Source organism: Empidonax traillii, unplaced genomic scaffold, assembly GCF_003031625.1.
Source record: "Empidonax traillii isolate 1590-97213 ecotype Southwest subspecies unplaced genomic scaffold, ASM303162v1 scaffold92:size1159251, whole genome shotgun sequence".
In the NCBI taxonomy this organism is placed as follows: domain Eukaryota; kingdom Metazoa; phylum Chordata; class Aves; order Passeriformes; family Tyrannidae; genus Empidonax; species Empidonax traillii.
The window spans coordinates 821762-834352 of NW_020955285.1; the positions used below are offsets into that span (position 1 = coordinate 821762).

A 12591-nucleotide genomic window follows, 5' to 3' on the forward strand; every position below is an offset into this window, starting at 1 on the left:
AGTGTTGTAAATGAGTTTTCCCAGGTGCCAGGTAAAACATCAGATATTCAAATTAAAAAAAAAAAAAAAAAAGAAAGAAAATCAGACAGAAGGATCCTCTTAATGTCCCCTAGGGTTGTATAGTCATACCAGTGGGAAAAGAAAATTTTAGCATAGTGAGTCTGGACAAGGGGATAGGTCAACCCTATTGGACATCCAGAAGTTGAGTGCTATCACTTGGACCGCTGGTATTTAAGGACAGTCCTGCCAGATGAGACTTAATAGCATTTTACACCTACCAATCTATGGAACTAGGTAAGTAAGGATCAGTTTCAGGTCCTCTGAGTGTGCCAGGCTTGTCTCTACTTTGATCTCTTTCCAAAGCAGCACTGCTGTCTGTACCTCCATAGTGTCAAATCCCACCCTCAGAAAAATCTTTTCAACCACAGTGGGTGTCTATAGAAGGACATGTCACTCTGATCAGCTCCTGGGTCAAGTTATTAATGAAACAAGTGTTCCTGCTCATTCCAGGTGAAATGGCACATTCCAGCAGGCTGAAGCTCTGTCCATGGAAGCAGGCAGAGGTTTCCTTCCCATCACTCCTTTGCATCACAGTTTCTCCAGTGGGACACAAAGACAGACAATGTTTGTAAAGCTCTTCCTCACCACTCATTATGTAAGGAAGTGCTTTAAATTTTTTTTTGATGTGTGATATTTTTAAATAATAACATCAATGATCTTCGTAAATGACAGAAAGTGATGCCTTAAATACCTGTTCAAAAAGCAACTGTATTATGATCTCCTCAGCAGGACGGTTGTGCTTTTTAATTGTTCACTTACATTGCAGAGAGTTGCTAATTAAAGATGCCCTGTAGGCCCACACAGGAAGGAAAGAATTTCACAAAATATCCTGTTTCCCACCCGTCGGATGGGAATAGAGTGGGGGGAGAGGGAATGAATCAAAGGATGAGCACAAGAATATAAAGTTAAAGCTGCAATAGTGACAATAAGGGTTTGTTCTTTTCCACAGGAGCCCGTCCCAAGAAAGGATTCCTGATGGGACATTTCCTGTTCACTTTGTTGTCTTTCTCATGAGAATCCACTCTCAGACCCCATGCCTCCTTGTGGACTCTGACACATAGTGGCATCCAACTGGACCCTGACTGAGCAAAGTAAGGAAAAGTCAAGGACATGAGACAGAACTGGTGGTGATGATGTTCGAGGCACAATCCACAGCCAATACTCAAGTTGCAAGAACTGCAACAAGAACAAAAAATACCTATGTGATTGCTTGTGGCAATCCAAATAAAAATAAGGCAACAGATCTCAAGAATGCAAAGACACTTCAAGAGCTTTACTCCATTTTGGTTAATGCATGTTAAATTATACCTATGGGGTCCTATTCCTATGGAAAGCTTTATTGAAGTGTTAAGCATATCTGACACTTATCAAGAATGCTTAGGAATAATCAAGATATATTGGATATTCTGTACAGTTGCCCTCAGAAAACCACTCTGCTAGTGGTGCTTGTGATTTGAAGTCCTACTGCCACCCACCTTGAGTGAAGAACCCTCTATAAGAGGATTTGAGAAAGGAATATGTGCTAAGTAGATGTGGTAAGGATGCTGTTCAGCTGTGTGGTGGCATGATGTGCCTATGTACTAGGACTCTGCATCTCTTACTGAGAAACTGGAAGCTTTGGAAACCTAAGATCTGCTGAATCCTGCCATTACTAATTCACACATTCTAAGCTTTGAAATCTCTACCTTTAACTTGGTAACTCTTGTAGATGCCAAAAGAAACCTATTCAGACAACATTTGACCTTATGGAAAATATTCATGATTACTTTTTTTAAGCTGTTGGCTGGCTTTGATAAAAGGAAGGCAAAAAACCCCAAACCAAACCAAACTTATCAACCTGGTGTCTTGCTCCAAGTTTCAGAAGTCGGTAGACACCAAGAAATGGAAGACATAATTGGGGCATAAAACCATTACAGAAATCATGTGAGGCAGAAATAGGAGAGAAATTTGATAGGTGTGACATTATAATGTTTTTAAACACAAAAAGATACCTCCAAAATCTGAGAAATATGGATTTCCCTGCTCAACAGGACTCAATAAGTCCTAGAGAAATTATCTATTAGCCACTGAGAAAGTAAAAAAAAAAAAACAAAACAAAACTTTTTCCCCTCAAGCAAAAAGCAAAAGGACCATTTTTTGAAAGTACCTTTTATTCCATTCCTCATAAGGTGGCAAAAACTTTAAAGGGAATTGATAAGAGAAGGGCAGCGCTGCCCCTTAGACTAAGGAGTCTGGTGCTCTTGTCCAGTGATGGTGATGTCTGCCTGGCTGTGTGCAGTCAGTGAAGTCTGTTAGTGGCACATCAATAATAAATGTAAAGCCAGAGTCCTGTCCTGACAGGGAGCACAGTCTGTGTTGCTGTGGAGAAAGCCTGAGAGACAATCTTGGAATGTTTCTTGTGAAATTAAATGTATGTTTGAATTCCTGCTTCTGTTGAACTGATACTCTATTCCTCTGCATTTCATGAAGGGGCTTATGTATTACTAATCTTAGTTGATCCCATTATTGGATAATTAATGCAGATGGTGGAAAATAGTGAGAGGCTGGATTTTCAAAAGCATCGTCACATACTGGGGTTTCCAGTTTTGTCCCTAATGACCTTGTCCAGAAAGCTGTGGCCTTCACAGGTGCAAAGGTTTGGCCATGCACTTTTACAACAAGTGTGCATTTGCTTCTTTTTTAGGCTGCTAGTGGTCCACTTGGCAGAAATTAGTAGTGGTTAGAGAATACAAGTTTTCTTCGGAATACAAAAATGAAAATAACCAAAGGCAATGTAGAACATTAACTTTTACAATATTCTATGGATCTGAGGTGATTCAATATACTCATTGCACAATGGCAGCAACACTGTTTAGCTAATTTAAATATGTTTAAATGATCTCTAGTGCATCATAAAAGAACAGTCACAGAAATAATAACAGTTCAACTGAAAATCAATCAAGCTAGCTCAGTAATTCTTCCAGAATTACTCTCCTACTGCTGTTGTTCAGGAATAACAGTAGAACAGCTGTCCTGTGATAACATCCCTTGGAGACAAACCTGCCAGTGGACAGATGAATATTATCATTGGGTAAAACTAAGGGAATATCATACAGTTCCTTAACATATCTGTGAATTGCCTGTCAAGATTATCTCAAAATGGAAGAGAAGTTGTGAGAAGTGAGAGCAAGCATTACTAAAGGGAAGTCCAAGGGATTCTGTGCTTCACAGACACAGCAAAATAATTTACACTTATGCTCTTGTATTTGATAATTTTCAGTTCCAAATCCTACTTGGGAAATGGGGTTTAATTTTTGGTATGTTTGTTTTTTCCTTTCCTCTTGACCAGTGGTTACTTTTTACCTGAAATCACTGTTTATATCATTCAGTAGTTTATCACCAAGAACACCTGTATGGAAACTGAAAGTGATAAGGAAATTTTCAATACATCACTGTTTTCTATTAGCAAGGTGTGAGCACATATAGAAGTTGCTATCTGTCCCCTATTTAAGTAAGATAAGGGAATTACAAAATGGAGTGTGTTTTACCAATGGTTAATATGTAAAATTCCACCTGAAGAGATAAACACTAGGAAACTGTAAATTAAATATGAACACAATGTCTCAAAAATGTTCACTAGGAAATTTTATCATGTATTTTTGTTCCAGAGCAAATCTTGTATTATTTTCTTATTTCCATAAAACTTGTTAATGGCCATACCATAGTGAGGTATTCACTTATATCCCCCTTGGGAATTATGTTTGGGCAGCTTCTGGGTTTTATACTGGATTAGTGCGTACAAGGATGTATGGTAGAATACAAATTTAGAAAGAGTCCTAAATATAGCAGAGTGGGTTTGGCCAAAAAAACCTTGAGGAATTGTGCTGAGTTAATGCGAGGGTTCATCTTTACAACTTCAGTGCAAGTAGAGTGGAAAGGAGACTTGCCCTTTGAAAATACTCGTTTGAAAACATCCTGAGCTGAGGATGACAGAACCAAGGGAAAGGACGGAGTTTTAAATAAAATTCATACTATTTACGTCAGCATATGGTCTCATCTCCATCTTAATTCAGGCAGAGGCATCTCTCAATAATCAGATCATAACAACCTGTCATGTATTTTCACAGCTTTTCCTTTCCCTCACAGATAAAAAGTGCCTAAACAGCACTGAATTCAGTAGTCTAAACTCTTTTGTGCACCTGTGCATTGCCTTCTTATTTCTGAGTTCCCTGATGGAATACCAATGCTACTATGCTTCTCACTTCTTTTAGAATGAAAGCTTCCAAACTACTCTTGCCCTATGTATATGGGTGTGATAATGTAAGATTGATCTGCTTCACTCAAACTGATGTACAGGGGTGCCTGCAGTCGTCCCTTCACACACAGCTGTAAAGTATAGAAACACTGTTGTCTAGCCTGAGGCATTCTCCTACCTCCATATTTAGTATGCAAATATGTAGTCTAGCTTTTCGATCTGTTGAATGCCTAGAGCATCTTACCTCTCTTCAAAGAGTTGGTTTTGCTTATGTTACTTTCTCCAAACTTCTCAAAAATCTGCTTTTCTTCTGTATGCAAGACAAGAATTCTCAATGACGTGATGCAGCATGGTAGTCCATCCCTAGCTGGGCTAGGAAAACCTTGCTCTGCATTGGTCAAGATTTATTACTTTAACTATGTTTCTTGACAGAGACTGTACAGAAGTCGTGTTTCCTGTGACACAAGATAACCAGGAGACTTTCGTCTAGCTCAGAGGTCTTGACTGCTTCACTGATCAGCCCTATGTTGAAAAACCTCTGTCATCCTGCTGCATTTTAGCTCACAGCTCCCTTAGTGAGTCAGTGTCTTCTGGTACCAAAACAGAGAAGTCTCCCTGGGTGAGCTGAGCTTTCCCTGCCCATGTCAGGCAGCCTACATTGCTAGCAGCTGGTTTGCTATATGAAGGGACTTAAGTTTCATTGAACTGAAAAGAGTGGACTTGGCAAGCTCATTGGCTTAACAAGGTCTGCAAACTGTCTTTGAATCCAAGACTCCCATGATGGTAATTGTTAGCACTTTTCAACACAGCAGTCTTTATATGGGGTAAAATATTCAAAAGTGCTTAAGTGAAGGTCAATAAGACCTAGCTATTTAAATAAATAAATAAATAAACCCCAGACCCATAATTAACAGATGTTTGTGGTCCTGCAATAAGTGAAACTATTTTAACAGCACTTTGGTAGAAACCAAATGCTGAAATAACCCTTTGGTTAAAAGGCAGCATAACTGTGTAGCCTGATGGGAAGGGCTCCCTCGCTAAGAATAAGCAGCCCTTGGGTTTAGGGAACAGCTCACTATACAGACAAACCAAAGCAGGACCAAAAGGAGGTTGTTTGGAAGAGCTTCCACCTGCAGGGCTGTACCTTAGGGGAGCATCTTGTCTACAGCAGGATAACCTGCTACTTTGGAGGCATCTGGTTCAGGCAGTGACACCTCACCTCATCTTCCCTTGAGCTGCTCCCATGCCCGGGCCAGCACAAAACAGGCAATATGGAGGAAAGCTGCACAGCGGGCAAGCTGCGTGGAAAGTCACAGCCTGGTTGTCCCCCTTAAGCTGAGGGATGGTGAGTGGAATCTCCACTGAAGGGAGATAGCAGTTTTGAAGACCTGAGGAAACCAAAAAATTTATCTCTTGCCTACTGGCTACTGAATAAGAAGGGGAAGAACACCACTTCTTGCTTTAGGAAATCTGGCCTTTTAATTTCCTTTGCTTTTACTATGTATGTCCAAAAATGAAGTGTTTCATTTTGGGTGTCAGAAGGAGCTTTTCAATGCACATGAGGTTTCCTCTTTTTTTATTTCATGGAAAAAAAAAATTAAGAGGAGAGAAGAGAGAGGAGTTCCACCCATTTAACGCAAGCTTCCAAAATATTTTTAATTCAGCAGTCAGAGTGAAAATAAATGCAATTATTCATGCAGCCCTACTCACTTTGCACACAGAAGCAGTGAGATGATACACAACTACAGATATTTCATTTTAAAGCATTAATTTGCACAGTGAAGTAACAAGATTAAGTATGGGAATGTATATTTTGTATTTAGGACCTGGTTTGTAGGCACATATGATAGGCATAAATGATGGAAACTGAGTATAAATCCCACTTAGATCTGAGTTCTCCCCTCTGGTAATGCAAGCAGCTTGTGCAGTATATCTGATTGTTACTTGCTTTAATAGTAATAACTTGGAGTAGGTTGGAATGAAAGCTTTTCACAATAAACCTCAGCTCTACTGAGCTGACTAACTTTGACCCAAGTATTAGACTGTTTTCTACTGCAGGCTGTGGAGGTATGGTGTAAAATGAGAGAAGCATTTGCCTCTAGATTGAGCAAATGAAACCCAATTTATGGCAACAAGAACTTTGGAGGCTAACTGGCTATCTCATATATCCTTCTAAATGTAAATGAAAATCACATGTAAAATATTGCTAATAAAACAACTGTCACCTTTGGTTATTTTAAGCCTGGGCTCTGCCAAATGCAAATACAATAAAAAATTTTAGAGAGAAAACTGCGTAAGCCAGTCCAAAATCTGGTTTTGTATTTTTTTTTTATAGAGATGCCAAGACTGTTTGATCAGCATGGGAGAGCAATTTGTTGACTCGCGAGCCTAGCTCTCTCTGATTACTGCTTACATAGCACTTTGGAAAGGTTGGCCAAATACCTTCAAGTCAAGTACCTTGTTATTATGAACATGAGTGCCAGTAACAAAGAAAAAATAGCCTGCTTGTCACTGAACAATAAATCATGGGGGCAAATAAATGGCTTTTCTAAGAAATGCTCTATTTACATTTTGTCACGTGACACGGCTTTGCTTATGCTCATGGTCGTGATAACACTTAAAAGAATTCTTCCTTTTCAGTGCAGCATCTTGGCATCAATCATCTTAGTGCAACTGCATATTCTGAGATCTGTTTGCAATCAGGCAAATGAAGCAATGAGGGAGATTTAGCGGTAAGACCAATTTTTAGTTCAAGTGATGAAGCTGTATAGGTAAACATAGCTGGCCTTATTCAATGGTCATAAACTACCTCCCTCACACAAGCCTTTGGCATAATTACTCATGCAGAACAGGTATTCATCCTCTCTAAGCACCACATAAATGAGGCCATAGTAAAGTTATGTAAAGGAAATATGTATCCAATCTGATAAGAAGTCCCTAATAATTGTTGGTATTTTCCATAATATTAGTTTAGGGCTAGAGCCACAAGAAAAGGTTTAGACATGTAAGCTCTGCCTAACTGCCTCACAGGCATTTGCGGCCAATATTTAGATCCTCAAAACCCCTGTTCAGCTACTGCCTAACCCTGGAGGCGTCTGAAGTCTGCAAGTGCCTATGTTCCTGCCAATAAAATTCCTGAGGTGCCCAAAGGCCTGCTCCTGGGCATGCCTGGGACTGCCTCTGTTTTTCCTTTCTTCTTTTTTTTTTTCCCCCCTTCCCTTCCTGAGCTCAGTAAGTAGATACCCAGCTCATGCTTAAGCTCTGATGGCATCCACGAATGAGAGCTCTGACAAATGTCCCAGTCGTCCCCCGACCACAAAAAAAAAAAAAAAAAAAAAAAAAAAAAAAAAAAAAAAAAAAAAAAAAAAAAAAAAAAAAAAAAAAAAAAAAAAAACCACCAAAAAAACAAGAAAGTAGTGCAGCTGGTGGAAATAGAGATTTAACTTTAGTCTAACCCCTCTGTGGTGGCAGGATACCCAGTGTCAGGTCTTCCCTCTGCCAGATAGGGGACATCCCCCCTTATTGCTGTACTCCAAGCAGAAGGCAAGGATGGTTATCTAGTCTAGGGCGCCATCCCCAGATGAGGCTGATGTTCTTTTGCAGGATGTAGGCTTGTCTCTCCTAGCTGTGTGAGGGACAACCCTGGAGCTGTGCCCCAGCTGGCAAGTGTCCCTTTGCCCTGCTGTCCAGCCAGCTGTGCTGTTTTCCTGCCCCAGTTAACCACACTGGGGTGCCAGGCACAGTGCCAGCTTCAGCAGGGAGGGCCTGGGAGCACTGCAGCTTTGCTTGCCTCTGGCCTGGTGATCTAGGCATTTGGCAGGAGGCTCAGGCTATACTTCCATGGACAGCCAAACCAGCATGATGCTTTCCTGCTGCCAAATGTGGAGGCCCTTCTACCTCACCCCACAGTCACGAGCCCTGCCCTCTCTTGTGGCAGTTCTGGCATCACTGTCCTCTGCTGAGGCAATTCAAATTCCTAAAATGCCAGAAAGATTCCCCACACACAGCCTTGGTAGGTGTAGCTTTTTGCAGGTTTAGTGAACTATGTCATTCTGTGAAGGGATCCATCCACCCCCAGAGCTGTTTGGGAGAAAGCATTCTGAGCAGCCCTGCTGGTGGTGATGAGCTGTTACCAGCTCCAGCAAAGACTTTCTTCACGCATCCCAGAAAACTAACTAAGAAGCCTAACTCTTTTTCTTTCTTTTTCACAGAAGTTCAGTGGCTGATCTGCAAAATCAGCCTGTGACCATCTGGCACAGGAGGTGACATTCACAAGAAGTGGCTAATGTAGGTACCCAACACCAAAGGAAGGTGCAGCCAACATGAGGCAGTTGCTTTCTTGCCTGTGAGAATACTTTTCCTAGTGCCTCTTTAAGTGTCTTCAGGTGAATTGTATGAAAGCAGGTGTGGAAATGTGCTTCAGAGTAATATGAATCATGTGAATAGGATGATGGAATTTACCCTTTCCTGCTTTTCACTCTGTCAAAGGAAACCTTGGAGATCAAGAATATAGTAAGAGACCCAGCAGAAGGGAAGTCAGATAACAAGTCAGAACATAGCTGGGACTGAGAGGGAGAAGCAAGAATCTATGGCCCTCCTGGTGCTTCCTGGATTTAATACTCTGCTGCTTCACGGTAAGTGGCTACCTCCACTTCTTTAGTTAAAAAAAAAAGCTAGAGAATCTCACAGAAGTTTTATTTGTGTCCTTCCTATTGGACTTTTAGGTAGGAGAGCTTAGTCTGGACCTTGTCTAGCCTGGTCAGATATAGCTGGTCACCAGCATTTAACATTACCAGATGGAGTGCAAATGCCTTGCTGACTTAGGCATGGAGCTGTGATTTACCTTTCTCAAATTACCAGGACTCTTTGGAGGCAATTTGTTGAGCATAGGTACGTGGCTGCATAATTTCAAACCTGTTACTAATCCATCTTTTATTAGAATAATTGATTCTGTACAGCATCTAATATGCAGCAGAGGTTATCTGTTGGAAAGCTGTGGATTCAACCATAGTCAAGGAATACATCTGAGAACTGGAAACTCAGGATATTCTGTGATTCTAAGCAATGGGGGCAATTGGCTGGCATGTCTGATAGGGTTTAAGTTAGAGAGTAGTGCCAAATGCACATGATGCAAGTTTAAGAAGGACAGGATTTGCACTTCACACCTGCTGGTGGGTCCTTTGTTTAATGCTAGCTCAACTACGTGATGAGTCTGATTTGGCCTCAAAAATAAATATTTAATTTCTCTGACTTTTCAATCTGTGGTCACTTCACAGAATTATTGTGTGTCTTAATAGATGTGCTAGAGAATAGCAGACTAATGCATCCAACTCCTTTCTGTCTCATGCATGCTTACCTTAAGATTTTCTGTCAGTGTTGCGTGCTGTACAGCCTTTTCTGTGTATCTGTGAGTTCTTACAGTTTCAAAGACAGTCCTAAACACCTGAAGGATTCTTCCTTGTGATACAGAATTGCAAAGTGTCATTAACAAGCAGTGTGTTATGTCCAGTGAGAAAACAAGGAAAATGTTTTGCTGCTCCTTCCAGCTTCTACCATATGGTGGACTTAAAATGCTTGGGATGCTTTTGCTTTGCTTTCTCCGTATCTCACCCAATTTCAAGCATGGCATAAACCACGTTCTTTCTCAATCAAAGAATTAAGTGCAGGGTAAATAAATAGTGTTGTCAGCTTCTGTGTCTTACAACAGCTTGAATTTGAGACGTATTGTAGGAGGTCTCTGGTGTTCCTGTTCTCTCCCCTGCTCTCAGCTCTGCTGCTTGGTCTGTGAGAAAATGTGTTCTCCTGGTAGTGCCATATTAGAAAGGAGGGGTGAGTGTTTCCTGTCTAGTAGAGCTATCATCAAGTTTCAGTCCAAATAAAGCTGAAAGGGTCTGCAGATTGGGAGGCTTTTCTGGTGAGATTTGCTCTGTGCATTTGTTTTCATAGTACTATAGTTGCCAATCAAAGAAGCTAGCAAGTCACTGCTTAATCCAATGCAGACTAAACAGCAAGGGGACTGGTTATGGGAATTTGCTTACAAAGAGATTTCCTGTTCTGTTTGGAGGTCAGTCCCAGTAAAAATAAGATAGTAGAGGGATTTACTTGGTCCCTCAGCATATAAGTGTAGAAGTGATAATCCCAGGTTAGTATGTGAAGAACATGGGCAGGAATCTGCAACATACCCACAGAGAGACTTTTTCTCTGTTGCATTAAGGGGGAATCCTTTCAAACTGACAAACAATCTATGCCTTAGTTTTGTCTTGGTTGTCTTAGTTTTCAGACCATGATAAGGCTGTAGTTCCTTGAAAGAAGACAAATCATATCAGGTTATCCTTTTGCAATCACACTGGCAAGTTTCTCTGGTAGCAATGACCTAAACTGTTAGCATGTTTTACAACCTCGTTTTCTTCTACTTGTCCTGAATTTTTGTGTAAATGAGGGAGTCATCACTCAAAAATCCAACCTCTAGGCGTAATTTCAGAGATTAGTTAGAATATCAAATTGCTTCATCTGATGCAATCACAGTCTTCCAAATGGGGAAAATAGAGCAGGTTTGTCAGTTGCGTTGCCTTGAGGAACTCCAGAATGTGTTTTATGTAATCACATGTATCATATTTATGTAATCACATGTATCATATTATGATAAAGTTAGAATGAAGCTGAGGTCAAGAGTCACAAATGTAGGACACTCCTGGGCATCAGTGGCCAGTGCATGAAGAAGCACGGCCTGGGAACTTTTTCCATGAGGCAGGGATAGTTTGTTCCTTCCATTACCCTCTGAAGAAGTAGAAATGAAGCTGCTTTTCCAAAGGGGTTTAAATGAATATCCTCTTCCTTCCTATAGTTAATAATACAAGTTCTGCAAGAACAGCTTCAAGGATGGTCAGACTGCATAAATCAGTTTTACTTGAAAAGTTCCCTCATTAACCGGTCTCAATTTTCATGCAAGTAAGCTGGTGCACTGGGAGGGGCTGTTGCTATCGAACAATATGGTTAATGAGTGATACAGTTACTTGGCTTATTACTCACTCACAAGCCTTCCCATTCCCTCTGAGGAAGGGAGCGCAGATGAGCTTTCCCACTGCCCACTCCTGGTTGTGAGTATGCATCGCCCAGGTGGCAACAGCATGGGCAAGAGATAGAAATAAAGGACTGGACCAAGGGGACAGATGCAGTTCTTGGTGAATGGATATGTTGGTACCCAGAGTTACTCCTGGTTAGGAGTTATCATAGAGGGAGGAATTCACAACACTGGTCAATATAGTCGTAGGGGCCATAATTACAGCCACTGCCCTATCATACCCCTTTTACCCCCTCCTTTAATTTAGAACCAAATGTGCCAGCAAGCAGTTTTGTATCACTAGAGTTCAACTGACCCTACATCACAGGTGAACCATTCCTTTTAAATGTGCTACAGGCATGAGCATGACTTCTGCCATTCCAGTCTGTTTCTGGCTGCTCTCTGTCCTTTATATTATAAAACCCCATGAATTTTCCTTGTTCTGAGTAGTGTCTTTTTGGCCCTGTTCTTCTGCATATCCCTCTCCTAGCAGATGATCTATATTAATTCTTCATACATATCCTAGAAATTTTCTCCAACCTTTCTGGATAACTTTTGGTTGTGAAGCTAACAGATTCAACCTGACACTTGACAGGGTTTTGTTCCCTTGTATGTCCATTTGCTTTCGGAAGTATACAGATGCCTGTTTTTATCTCTGATGCATTTCCAGTCTTCACATCCATGTATCAACATGGAAATGCTAATGCAGTTTAGTTTAGCTCTTAAGATACAGACTTTTCAACAAATCCAGCTTACTGTGGTGAATGCATTTTTGCCTGTTGGGACACTAAAATTCCTTTCATATTTTGAGATCCTTTCCACATTTCAAGATTCATCCATTTAGACTTCTTACATGGGCTAAACTTGAGATTTGTAAGGATTCTCCTTTTGGGGTGGGGTGTATGAAGTTTATAGCAGATCATTTCTTTTCCAAATGTATATTTGATTCCTTTTTGGAACCCTGGCAAAATCTTTGTCTGTACTTGCATGTACATCCAGTTGTCGAGCACATGAGCTATATTTTATTACACTCGCTATTTCTGTGAGTCTCCTGGTGTAACGTCAAGTCATGAGATACTTGTGTTGCATTCATCTGCACTTTGTCTTCATGGTGACATTGATGGCAAAGCCAAATGAGCAACAAGACAAGGCATCCTAGACAATGGGGTCTGTGCTGTGTTTCTTTAATTGGTAAATTAAACTTGATATAAAACTTTGCTCATATCAATTATCTTAT

At 40.7% G+C, this 12591-nt stretch overlaps 2 long non-coding RNA genes across 2 annotated transcripts; one reads left to right on the forward strand and one right to left on the reverse strand.

Annotated features, from left to right (window-relative positions):
* Positions 1-286: 286 nt before the first annotated feature.
* On the forward strand, positions 287-2134 carry LOC114056461. The gene is made up of 2 exons (XR_003571009.1): positions 287-655; positions 1010-2134. It is a non-coding gene; the product is annotated as an uncharacterized LOC114056461 (long non-coding RNA).
* A 7516-nt stretch (positions 2135-9650) lies between these two features.
* On the reverse strand, positions 9651-12346 carry LOC114056460. Its single transcript, XR_003571008.1, has 3 exons — positions 12208-12346; positions 10477-10595; positions 9651-9751 (listed from the first exon to the last, which is right to left on the reverse strand). It is a non-coding gene; the product is annotated as an uncharacterized LOC114056460 (long non-coding RNA).
* Positions 12347-12591: the final 245 nt, after the last annotated feature.